The sequence below is a fragment of the Ostrea edulis genome, chromosome 2, assembly GCF_947568905.1.
Source record: "Ostrea edulis chromosome 2, xbOstEdul1.1, whole genome shotgun sequence".
NCBI lineage: Eukaryota > Metazoa > Mollusca > Bivalvia > Ostreida > Ostreidae > Ostrea > Ostrea edulis.
The window spans coordinates 65,432,081-65,444,169 of record NC_079165.1 but is presented as its reverse complement, the minus strand read 5'-3'; the positions used below and the strand labels follow the sequence as shown (position 1 = coordinate 65,444,169).

Genomic DNA, 12,089 nt, shown 5'->3' with positions numbered 1-12,089 from the left:
TGGTCTAATTTGATTCATCTTTATTTACAACTAAATCTAAAATCATTAATACCCTCCTTGGTTAAATTTCTTATCACGGTGAAGCATCTGTCTGATTCTTTATTCGAGTTCTAAGATACTTATCATAAATGTGCAACAGAAGGCCCATATGCAATATCATTTCGTCAGAGTAATGCGTTCTTCATTTAAATTACATGTATAATAAATATTGCATGTAAATCTTCAGTGGTGGATCCAGTGCTGGGCGCACGCCCCCTTACAAATATGATAATTCTTTAAAAACACACACACACACACACACACACACACACACACACACACACACAGTGACACACACACACACACAATTTGATATATTAGTACGACTTGTCGGAACTCAGTAGTTTGAGGGGCTTCGCTTCCTGGGCCTCCACCAGTGCTTCGACCTGTACCCACTGGGGCGCTCAAGACACCCAGCCTTTTATTGCCATCGTTCTGGAATTCCTGGATCCGCCACTGATCTTACTGGTGATGTAGATACAATATAAAGAAACATTTACGTATTGATATTTATCCAATAAAATCCCGTGTGAAGTGTCGCCTCATCCTTTCCAAGAATATCATAGTTTACTCTACATCAGATTACTTGCTAATCAGTTTGACAAACTGTACCCTTGAGACACCAGAGAAGTTTTTTTAAGACTTCCTACATATCTATGTGTATAACTTTTAACTCCTACAGAGGGCCCCGCTAGCCTCAGTGTGTGATTTGAACTAATATGAATCTGTACTCTGTGACTATACCCGCATATCAATTTCAAACATTGTAGTCTTTTGATTCACCAGAAGGTTTTATTGATCCCAATGAGAAGCTTGAACAACTTGCTGTGGCACCATCATGACCATGGTTTAAAACTTATTGCATATATACTACATGAGGATGTTTGAGTATAGATTACATATATTTACTCTTGTAGTTCTTGAGAAGGTGATTTTTGCTACCTGTTTATGATTGATTGATTGAATTTTGTTTAACGTCCCTCTCGAGAATATTTCACTCATATGGAGACATCACCACTGTCGGTGAAGGGCTGCAAAATTTAGGCCTATGGTTGGCGCATACGGCATTTGAGCAGGGAGGGTCTTTATCGTGCCACACCTGCTGTGACACGGGACCTCGATGTTTGCAGTCTCATCCGAAAGACCACCACATTAAGTCGCCTCTTGCAACAAGCAAGGGGTACAGAGGACCTATTCTAACCTGGATCCCCACGGGACCCTACATATTTATAAACTCCCATTGTGACCATGATTTGAACAAACTTAAACATTATACATGTACAGTTAAAACTGCCATAGTGACCCACTGTATTAAGCGACTCACTGTCGTATGTGACCATAAAAAGTCCCCCCCCCCCCCCCCCCCAAGACGTTACTCTATATATTGTACCTATATTAAACGACCACCTGTCTGACGCAACCAACGACCATGATTTTTACAACCTTTTCGTGTATTTTCACGTTTTACCTTTATTTAACGACTGTACATTTTTCGATTACAACGCGATTACTACTTTCGATTTTGATTGAGCCGACTATTCTGGGAATTATCGCCCCTATACACTTTCGTTTTCAAACGCACGACTATTCTGGGAATTATCGCCCCTAACACTTTCGTTTTATAACGCATAGTTTGGCGGTGATTTTGTTTAGTAAGTCCTCTGAATTAATTATTATACCCAATCTGTCAACATGCCGGGTCGTGTGTGGTTAATTAATAAAACCCAAGTTGTTGTTTATTTAACAAAATCAAGGATCAGGGAATCATGGCCGGTGTATTTGAAGGTGTGAATTTCGACAAACTTAAAAGAAGTGCAGGGTACGCTAGATCGGAAATGAAAATTTACCACTTGTTATACCATTATGTGAAAAATTTGCCCGATTGCGATATAAATCAGGTAAATATTGTGCTTAGGACTGAAATTTTAAACGGAGTATTCGCAGTTTTCCTGCATAAGATAGATACTCGAGGTTTCCAGAATAATGACTGGAACTAGCGGCTCACTTCGACATGTCCCGAGTATTTGACACGTCCAAGTTCAAGAAAGTTGCCTGCATTAGCTCAAAACTTTAAAGATTTGCTGTGCATGTACAATGGATATTGTGATTTATTTAATGTTTCTCAAATTGAATAACATATTTCCAGCATGTATTGTACAAAAGGAGACACAACACTTCATCATTTGCTTTCTTACCACAAGCACTGCATTTTTTAGTTACACTGTACAAGTAGGCTATACATAAATACTCTTTACAACAAAGTGTTTTAGAAAATTTACATGCAGTTCATAAATGAGATTTAAATCTCATGTAAATACAATGTATGTAATATGAAATGCATGTTTATCATTCTTAAACAGATTAAATGTAATTTTGATGGATAATAAATTATGATACAACACATTGTATTCTAGATTTTTAACTACAGTGTATTATTAATTTTATTTTATAACCATTTAAACCGTACTTGATATTCTTAATGATAAATTCCAAATACATGTAGTCATTTTCTCAAATTATTTGCGAAATTTGATCAATTAACTGCGGAAAATAGGCAACCTGTATTAAGAGACCACCTGTCCTGTGACCTTTCTTCCAGTCTCCGTTGGACGGTCTCTTTATACAGGTTTGACTGTATGTGATGAATTGCCAGTGTGTAGTTCTTCAAAAAGTAGTTTATGTTCTAATTAATGTGTATATCTTTAAGTCACTTTAGTGGAACCACATTAGCTAAAGGGTCCATCATCTCTTCATCATTTAAGAAAGCTTTCACGAACGTATTAATTTTGCTTTATAGTATAGTTTTTAAGAACATTTTTAAGCACCCCTTCATTTTTTCTTAACAATTCCTCTTACATGGGACATGACCCTCAATTTGACTATGAAACTTAATGTTTTGTACCAAAGGATGCTTGTACCAAGATTTAGTTGAAACTGGTTTTGTTGTTTTTGAGAAAATGAAATAAGAAAAAGTGTACCAGCATATACATGTACATACAGACGGACAGACGCTGGAATAAACCTCACTTGAACCTTGGATTCAGGTGAGCTAAAAAAAATAACCAACCATGAATCCTGTCATAGCATGCACGTAGGTGTTGATCTATCCCATATTCGTCCGTCTTTCAGTGTATCTGTTCAGACAATAACGGAGTGACATCTTGATATCAGAGCACGGTACTGTAAAATATTATTGATGTGGATCAATCACAAAACAGACGAAATAAAGGAAAACGTTGTACTGGTGAATTAATCGGACACTGCTGTTACTGGACATTATGTCCATCAAAAACTTCTAGAAGAACCCTTCGGACTGGCTGGTATTATTTATACTTCCTACTCAATAACGCTTATGGATCCAATGACAATAGCAATAGTTTATTCGCAATAAATGTTCAGATTACAATGTAGAAAATATGTTGGGAATTGCAGGCATCCCATTTATAAGACATAGGCCTGCATGTGTGTGATGTAAACAGACCGAACTGATAAAACTGAATTCTTAAAATGTGTCTAAACTGCGGATAAATGTCTATGATCCTCCCAGTAAGATATTGATATATTCCTAGCCTTTTTCTCTCCATGAATTGTTTTACGAGTGTTTTTACATGTACAAACTTCTAACGATAGAAATTTTTATTGGCACAAAACACAATTATGATAACTGACAGAGGCCCATTGTATAAACCGTAGAGTTGAGAGTAAAATTAAAATATCTTTTTCAACTCCATTAAAAGGAATTTATTGTCAAAAAATAGTAAAATTTATTATTCTGGAGAGAGGATCAGCTCCAAATTAAATTCATGATACACAATCCGCATTTTTCAAGTAACAAAATGTTTTCTTTGGAAGATGAAGGTCGCCATTTAACAAATCAAAGAACGACATTTTACTATATTCATATTTTTCTGTATTTCCACCTCCAAAATATAAATACTTTCAAACATGTAAAATATAGATATTGTTGACTTTAAATAAGTTATTTAAATGAAACAGTAGAAAATCACATGACCTTATCTTGTCTCTATATTTGGTAATGATTTCCAGATTTGAACGATAATGAAATAGTCCAAGAACAAACTCTAAACGCATAAAGTAAACGTCTAGTTATTATATTTGGTAATACCCTTCCCCTAAGAAAGCCATATTTTACAAAAATTTCAACTTTGCCACGAAGTACATGTAAGTCGCGGAGTACATTGGAATGTATACATTCATAGGCGGACAGACGGCACTAACCCCGGATGTAATTAGATTGAACCAAAATGAGTCTGCATAGCTGCAAATGACAAACAATGTTTTTCAACAGAAATTAAACAAAATAGCCAGATTTAAAACCCAACACCTATTTATTCTAAAAATGAAATATTGATGATTTTTTTCAAACTTATTGCACCCCCCCCCCCTCATATCGGCCTGATGTTGTCCCGTAAGGATCCGGGTTAGAATAGGTCCTCAGTACCCCTTGATTGTCATAAGAGGCGACTAAATGGGGCGGTCTTCGGATGAGACCGCAAAACCCAAGGCCCCGTGTCACAGCAAGTGTGGCACGATAAAGATACCCCCTTGCTTAAAGGCTATAAGTGCCGAGTATAGACCTAAATTTTTCAGTCCTTCACGGCAATGAAGAAATTATATGAGTGAAAAATTCTCGAGTGGGACGTTAAACAACATCAATCAATCAATCGGCCTGATGTTTAAAATTCACTACCTGTGTTACTCGTGCTAATTGTTTACACGATGTGATTAGCATAGCACGAAATTTCCCAGACGCTAAAAAGCAATGAAAAATGTGGTAAAAAAAACCCCAAAACCCCCCCAAAAAAAACAAAAAACCAGCCATACCATCGTGTAGCAACTCTGTTGTCGATTGCAAATGCAGTTACAACTGAAAAAAAAAATTAGAAAGTTAAACAATGCCACGTTTGGGCAATGATTTTCTGAAATCAAGCACTCGGTATGGTGCAAGAAGGCGTCAGAAAGTGGGTCGTAGAGCTCTAGACGTTTTAAATTCACCTTACACGATAAACCGATTGATACGACGTCATCGCTAAACAGGGTTCATAAATGATAACCCAAGACCCGACTAACCATTTGTGACACCACAATGCCAACAGCAGTGGCGTAGCTAGGTATAAAAAGTGTAAGCAGAGCCCACCCCCCGAAGCTGAGTATATTTTTCAATTACTGTGGCAAGACTTTTTCACTCTGGTAAGTTTTCTTTTTTTTAGATGCCTCCATAATTACATTGTAATTGTACAGACAAGCTCTATAAGGTATAGGATCACAGCCAGCTTTGATTGTTTTTTTTTTGGTCTATTCTGTTGTTTTTCTTTTTTCAATTGTCAATATAAAATCCAATATCTAGGAACAAAGATTTTTAAAGAAATTAACAAACCACACATTGACACACATACACCAACGGACACCAAAAGAAGCAAGAATAAAATGCACCGCCACGGCACATAATACACCCGTCAGATGTTTATTCATTATAAACACATAAAAGTACATGACACAAAATCATGTCAACCTTAATTCGTTTAAAGATTACACCTACATGTATATCTTTGCTTTTAGGTCTAAGGTAAAATCAAGATTATTCCTTGTAATGTGTCTATTGCACATTGTAATTGACTTGTCAATATATCCATTGAATTGTTCAAATAACTACAGAATATTCCAAAACATATTTTCATTTTATTACATATATTTAGATAATTTATTTCACATGGTATGGATTATTTATTTTGGATTGTGCAAAGATTATACTCATTAATTAATCTTTAACTGGACAGATGTAATTCAACTCTTATCAAAATGATTTTTGAATCTCCAACTGAACTCTGAAACACCATGGCTTACTCCCAATGAGCTAATGTAATCTTAATTGGACAGTCATTAAACTGCTTTAAATACCGCCAGCTTAGATTATCATTTCCATGAGACAATTCCTCCATCTGTTCTGTGACATGCTTGTTAAGTATTTGCAAATTTTGTAGTACAATACTGCATATATTTATATCATTAATATTAAAAACAAAAGAAGTATTCATATTAATTATTATGTAGCTACATTTTATGGAGAAAAAAATGTGTATTTCCTGATGTAATGATTATTGAACAGGGTTAATGCATTACTCTCTAACATATGTAGGAATTACCTCCCTTAAAACATTGTTATAATTATATACTTACCATTTTAAAAGTTTTAATGACCTGCTTTTAAGCTACAGTTTACATTTCTATACAGATGCACAAATAGACAATGTTTCTTGATTCTAGGACTCATATCTACATGAGCCCCAAAACCGGGTTTAGCCATATATGGCCATATCATCTTCATTATAGGTCACAGTGACCTTGAATTAGGGCATGGCACACCTTCTTCCTACGACGTATAAATGACCGAGTTTGATGATACTAGACCAAATAATTGTCCAGTTACGAGTAGGACAGGATTTTGCCATATTTGGCCATATCGTCTTAATCAAAGGTCATTGTGACCTGATTTTAAAGTGCGACCCACCCTCTACCCAAGATGTATCGACTGAAAAAGTTTAATGATTCTAGGTCTCATATTGTACTAGTATTTACATAATGTAAGTTACGAGCCGGATATGAAGCAGGATAGACAGGCAGACGGGCGGACACGGTCGCCATACCATAATACGTCCCTTCTAAAGAAGGGCGTATAAAAATATCCACACACACAAAATGCAGTTACGTCACAGAACAGGCATTCATACGGCACTTGTAGAATAGGTATACAGCTGCCGCGACGACGGCGACGCAATTGCAATTTACCATGGAACAGTTTCTTGAATAATGAAACGTCATGTGAATCTTTCAAACTTTATAATTCAAACGTTACAGAATGCAGTTTTAAAAATCAACGCTAAAATTGGACTAATGTTTTGTTTTCTGACGAATCAAGATTCACCGTCAGTAATGCGGACGACAAAATACGAGTTTACTGACATGTGCATGAACACTAAGTGGACAAATGTGTGCTTGAACGTCATGTTTTGGGGCAAGATTAACACAATTATTTCCTGCCAATTGGTCCTTTTGCACAGAAATTTAACTGCTTAGCAGTATATAGCCGACGTTCTGCAGCCTGTGTTGACACCATTAATACAGCAGCACAGACAGGCAACATATTAATTATTCAGCACACTCACAGCGAGATTGACACATAATTTTCTTCAAAGAAATGGCATCAATGTCCTTTATTGGCCCGCCATATCCTCAGACCTTAATCCGATTGAACATGTTTGGGACGAGCTTGGTAGACGTGTGCGCAACTGCCAGCCTAAGAATCCATAAGAACTGGGAAGTGGGTTGTTGGAAGAGTGGGAGAATATTCCTCAAAGGACCATTTGTTAGTCAAAGGAATGTCGCCTACGCGCCGATATGAACGCTAATGGTGGACATAACCGGTGTCAGTGATTGAATGATTGTATCTTGTTTATCGACTCTCTCGAGAATTTTTCCTTTTTATGGAGACGTCAGCGGTCTTGGTGACGTCTCCATAAAAAGGAAAAATTCTCGAGAGAGTCGTTAAACAAGATACAATCATTCAATCACTGACACCGGTTATGTCCACCATTGAGCAGTGAGGGTTCTTTAGCGTGCTACATCAACTGTGACACGGGACATCTTTTTTTAAGGTCATCTATGAGGACCCGTGACATTCACACCTGATGCCTAGCGTTTGGCGATGGAACTGTCACTACCTGCTTTAACGACTTAGGTCTGTTGTGGCCGGGATTCGAACCCTGGCCTTCTGCATGCGTGGCGAACGCTCGCGAGGGCGCGCTGAATACAATTATAGCCCTCTAGTACACCGCGGCGGTAAATATAGTACACCGCGGCGGTAAATATAGTACACCGCGGCGGTAAATACATACTCGTATATTGACATCACAAGCACTGGTCAAAGAAATATCCAGGTAATCGTTTTGGTCAATTTTATCCCTGTGAATCGTCAACATATTGCTGAATGAATCCAGCACTATTAGTTCAAGCACTTCCTTAACTATGTCAGTAGCAGGAATGAGACAGCCAGTTCCAATATCATATTGTCACTGCACTTTTACATTCCCTTCCTCTTCATAACTGATGTGGTGATCTTTGGAATCGTCAGAACGCTTGCTTCATTCTTCCTTCTATCAGTTTTCTGTGATGGAAGTGTAGCTACTACAATCACATGTTTCATTATTTGAATTTAAAAAAAGTCATTGCATTTTATATGATAAATGATAGGATTAATTCTATGATAAAAATTTGTCAAACTATTCTGTTGATATACGGGCTAGATAAGCTTCAGTACTAATTTGAAAACGTTAAAGAGACACTACAGCTCATTTTCCACATTTTAATAAAGTGTTTGTTAAACCATGTATTGATAAAATGATAAATTTCATATCGATACTGACAATTTTGAACAATTGGGATGCATCAATTTACTCTCAACTGCGCTTTGAAGATCGTTCGGAATTCAAAGGTTTCTTCATGCTGACTCGGACTTTTGAATGCTTATTTACATCACGTGGTTTTGAATGACAGCAAAGGTGTTATGTAGGAAATTATTTAAATTCCCCTTCAAGAGGGTCCACACTCACCTTTCAAGTATAAGATTATTCCCTGCTCCTTATAATAAGTAATTACAAATCATTATTTCAACAGAAACATTCCATGTTCCCATTGACCGTTGTTTTTACAACTTACACGTGTCGGGTTCAGATTAAAATAGCACTTACTTTTAAACGTGGTGTCTTCGCAGCTAGTCTCAATGGCAGATTTAGGGGGCCAGGATCCCCCTCCCTTTTTACCCCACAGATTGTGAATGAAAATCCAAATTTTGCACCAGAATGGCCGATTACTTTGGCTAATCTTTGACTTTCACACCCCTCTTCGGAAATCCTAGATCCGCCACTGAGTTACATGTGTTTCTCCGAGCTCTTTGTTTTCCAACGGTCATACTGATCCCAAGGTAAATTTTACTTCACGTATGAGTTTTATCTCATACTATTTTTACCTCTTTTCTCACAGAATCTTTCAAAATTCTAGATCTATCAACTACACTTTCTCTCTCTGGACGACATGCTGCACTGTTTACTGTCTATGCGCATGCGTCTGAAGACTGAAAGGAGGAGACTCGATAGTTTGTGTATAGGCCATCAAAAAGTATTAATTTTTACGTTAAAACGATAATTTTTAACTTTAGATAAGTGTTATTTTCGTAAAGTTCATACTTTCAACAATGCAACAAAAATTGAGAAAGCGCTGGGAAAATTGTCATTTCATGATTTTTGCGCAAAATGAGCTGTAGTGTCTCTTTAAAATTGAAATTCCTGCCATCTATAGAGGCTGCCATGATGTGGAAATCTGTTCCGGTTTTGATGATATTCTAAGATCATGAAAGATGTGCATGTGGTAGATTTTACGAATAAATAGGTTGATGCCTTCCTGTCAAGCGAATATATCCACTGTACACTTTCTAGTTTTATCAAACACCTCAACACATTCCGAAGATCGGGGTAAGTTTGGCACTACCGCGTGTCTATGACCAAATATCAGGGCAACGCTGTTTTTATCGTCACTTTTATATGACCAATAATTACGTATTATGCATATATACTGTCAGTGAATAAAACCAATCTTATTGAAAAATATCGACGAAAAATTAATGTTGTGCACGGGGTATATGTTCCACGTTGTGCTCGGGGTGTATGCTACCTAAATTCTTTGACGTATAAGTGCGGAATATCATTCAATATTTAAGTATACTGATTGTGGTAGTACTTCTATTTGTTGTTTTATATGTACCGTAAGCAAAATACTTTACTGAATGAAACTCTGAAAGTAATACTTCCGTTACATATACAATCCATTTACACGCGGTATGTCTGTATACTATTATGTACTGAACCAATGAGTGCCCAAAAGCTTTTGTTTCACGTTATTAACTCAATCAGCACATAACACATACGGAATGGCCATACACACTCTAGAGGTCATCTTAGTCCTCATCATGGCTTTGCACATCACACCTATCTATTTTGTATTGCTTATAGGAGTTATGAGATTGATCACTGTTCCTTATCTTCACCTTTCACCAAGCTTGTGTTCTTTGTTTAGCCATATTAGGGTGAGGGCACTGAATACAGCATAGGTGGAAGTGGATTCAAAGACAATGATTAACAAAAACGGCACTTGTCGCCACACGATGATACGTCTCAAACGTGACCCAAATATGAGAAAAACTTAAAATATGTTGAGAAACATTTAACATTTGCAGTATAAATCAAAATTTATCATTATATGCATGAAAGTGTACTTGTTTACGAGAAAACCAGTATAATTATCAAAGGGTGAGAAGAATTTCAAGAAAGTAGTATACGTATTTGAATAAACCAATCACAAAAGTGTTATGTGATATCCAGTAATAAATGGGTTTGCATGCACAGAAATTCATGCCGTCTCAAATGCATGTAGTTTCCATAGTAACAACGCGAAAAATAAATCCTTGTTACACATTTTACTCGACTCTTTATCATGAACATTTCATGAGTTTTAGCCGAATCTGTATTTTTATCTCACTTTCCAAATTTTTAGCAAAAAGCTTGATGCTTGCTGATTTTGATCATCAGTTCATTTCAGAAAATAACCCATGTTTGCGCCTGATACATAATATGTACCCATTCACTGTAATGATACATACAGTCACGGGACATGATTATTAGCCACGTTAAAAATGGTCGCCACAAAACGCAAGTTCACTTGGTGAAGTTTAAAAGCTGATTGGTAAGCTTTACAGTGACGTTTCTTATATAAATCAAAACAGGGATATACTCCTTCGACATTATATCCTTCACGCAATCTTTGTGAATAGCGCTCGCGAACAGTTTTCAACTGTTCTCAAATATTTTCAGGGCACCTTGGACCATTCTTTGTTCTTCTGTGCAAAGTTTCTCTCGAGGATCATTTCTCTGTACCCAATTCAGTATTTGATGCATCATCAATGTAAGGTTGATTAATTTATTGATTGTACATGTATATTGTTTAACGTCCCTCTGGAGAATATTTCACTCAAGTGGAGACGTCACTATTGCCGGTAAAGGGCTGCAAAATGTAGGCCTATGCTCGGCGCTTGCGGCCTTCGAGCAGGGGGGGGGATCTTTATCGTGCCGCACCTGCTGTGACACGGGACCTCGGTTATTGCGGTCTCATCCGAAGGATTGCCCCAATTAGTCGCCCCTTATGACAAGCAAGGGGTACTGAGGACCTATTCTAACCCGGATCCCCACGGGACTCATCAATGTAAGGCAATGCCGGTTTCAGCATGTTTCAGCATGTCTCTGGTGACAACAGTGCTGTTTACGGGATAATATGAGAGCGTTAATAACTGTTAGGGGTTTATAGAAATGCAAGAAAGCCTCTTTCGATTTTTCTGCAAAATTCTCTTTTCACGAACATATTTCCTTGCAATCTTGTGCCACTTGGCCTTTAGTGGGTCAAACACACCCTTGTCCAAAGGCTACATGAGGTGTGTGGGATTGGAAACAATTGTATATAGTTCTATGTCCACAGAGTTAGCCTTCATGAAGACATCGTGATCAAGATGGCTACTATCGAACAGGAGGACAACAGGACGTTTGTTCTCTGCACGTTTGTTGAAGTGATCCATGAATTCTGCAAATGTAGCTCTATCCATCCAACCTTTAGGCGTGGAAGCGACCTGGGATCCCTCAATAGACCCGTTCAGAGGATTATATCCTTTTGGTTCAGGTTCAGGATATACAAAGTATGGTGACATCATTTGACCTGCTGCATGTCCACAAAACATAACAGTTAGGCGTTGCTTTCCACAAGAAATAGGAGGAACGTTTCCACATGTAAGTCCCTACGAGCTGGACCAAACACTATTGATTGCCCCCCCCCCCCTCCCCTCCCCATGATAAATCCTGCCTCATCTGCATTCGAGATCTTCATTGGTTTTCTTATATATAAGGCCTTTGCATTGGAGGAATTCTCTAAACTTT

At 37.5% G+C, this 12,089-nt stretch overlaps 1 protein-coding gene across 1 annotated transcript in view; it reads left to right on the top strand.

The window, feature by feature from the left end:
- The first annotated feature begins 5,233 nt into the window (after positions 1–5,233).
- Positions 5,234–12,089, top strand: part of LOC130052330 (phospholipase A and acyltransferase 3-like) — a 38,736-nt gene continuing 31,880 nt past the window's right edge. The window contains exon 1 of the mRNA XM_056156835.1: positions 5,234–5,250. The gene's annotated coding sequence lies outside the window, so the exon portion shown is untranslated. The remainder of the gene's footprint in view (positions 5,251–12,089) is intronic.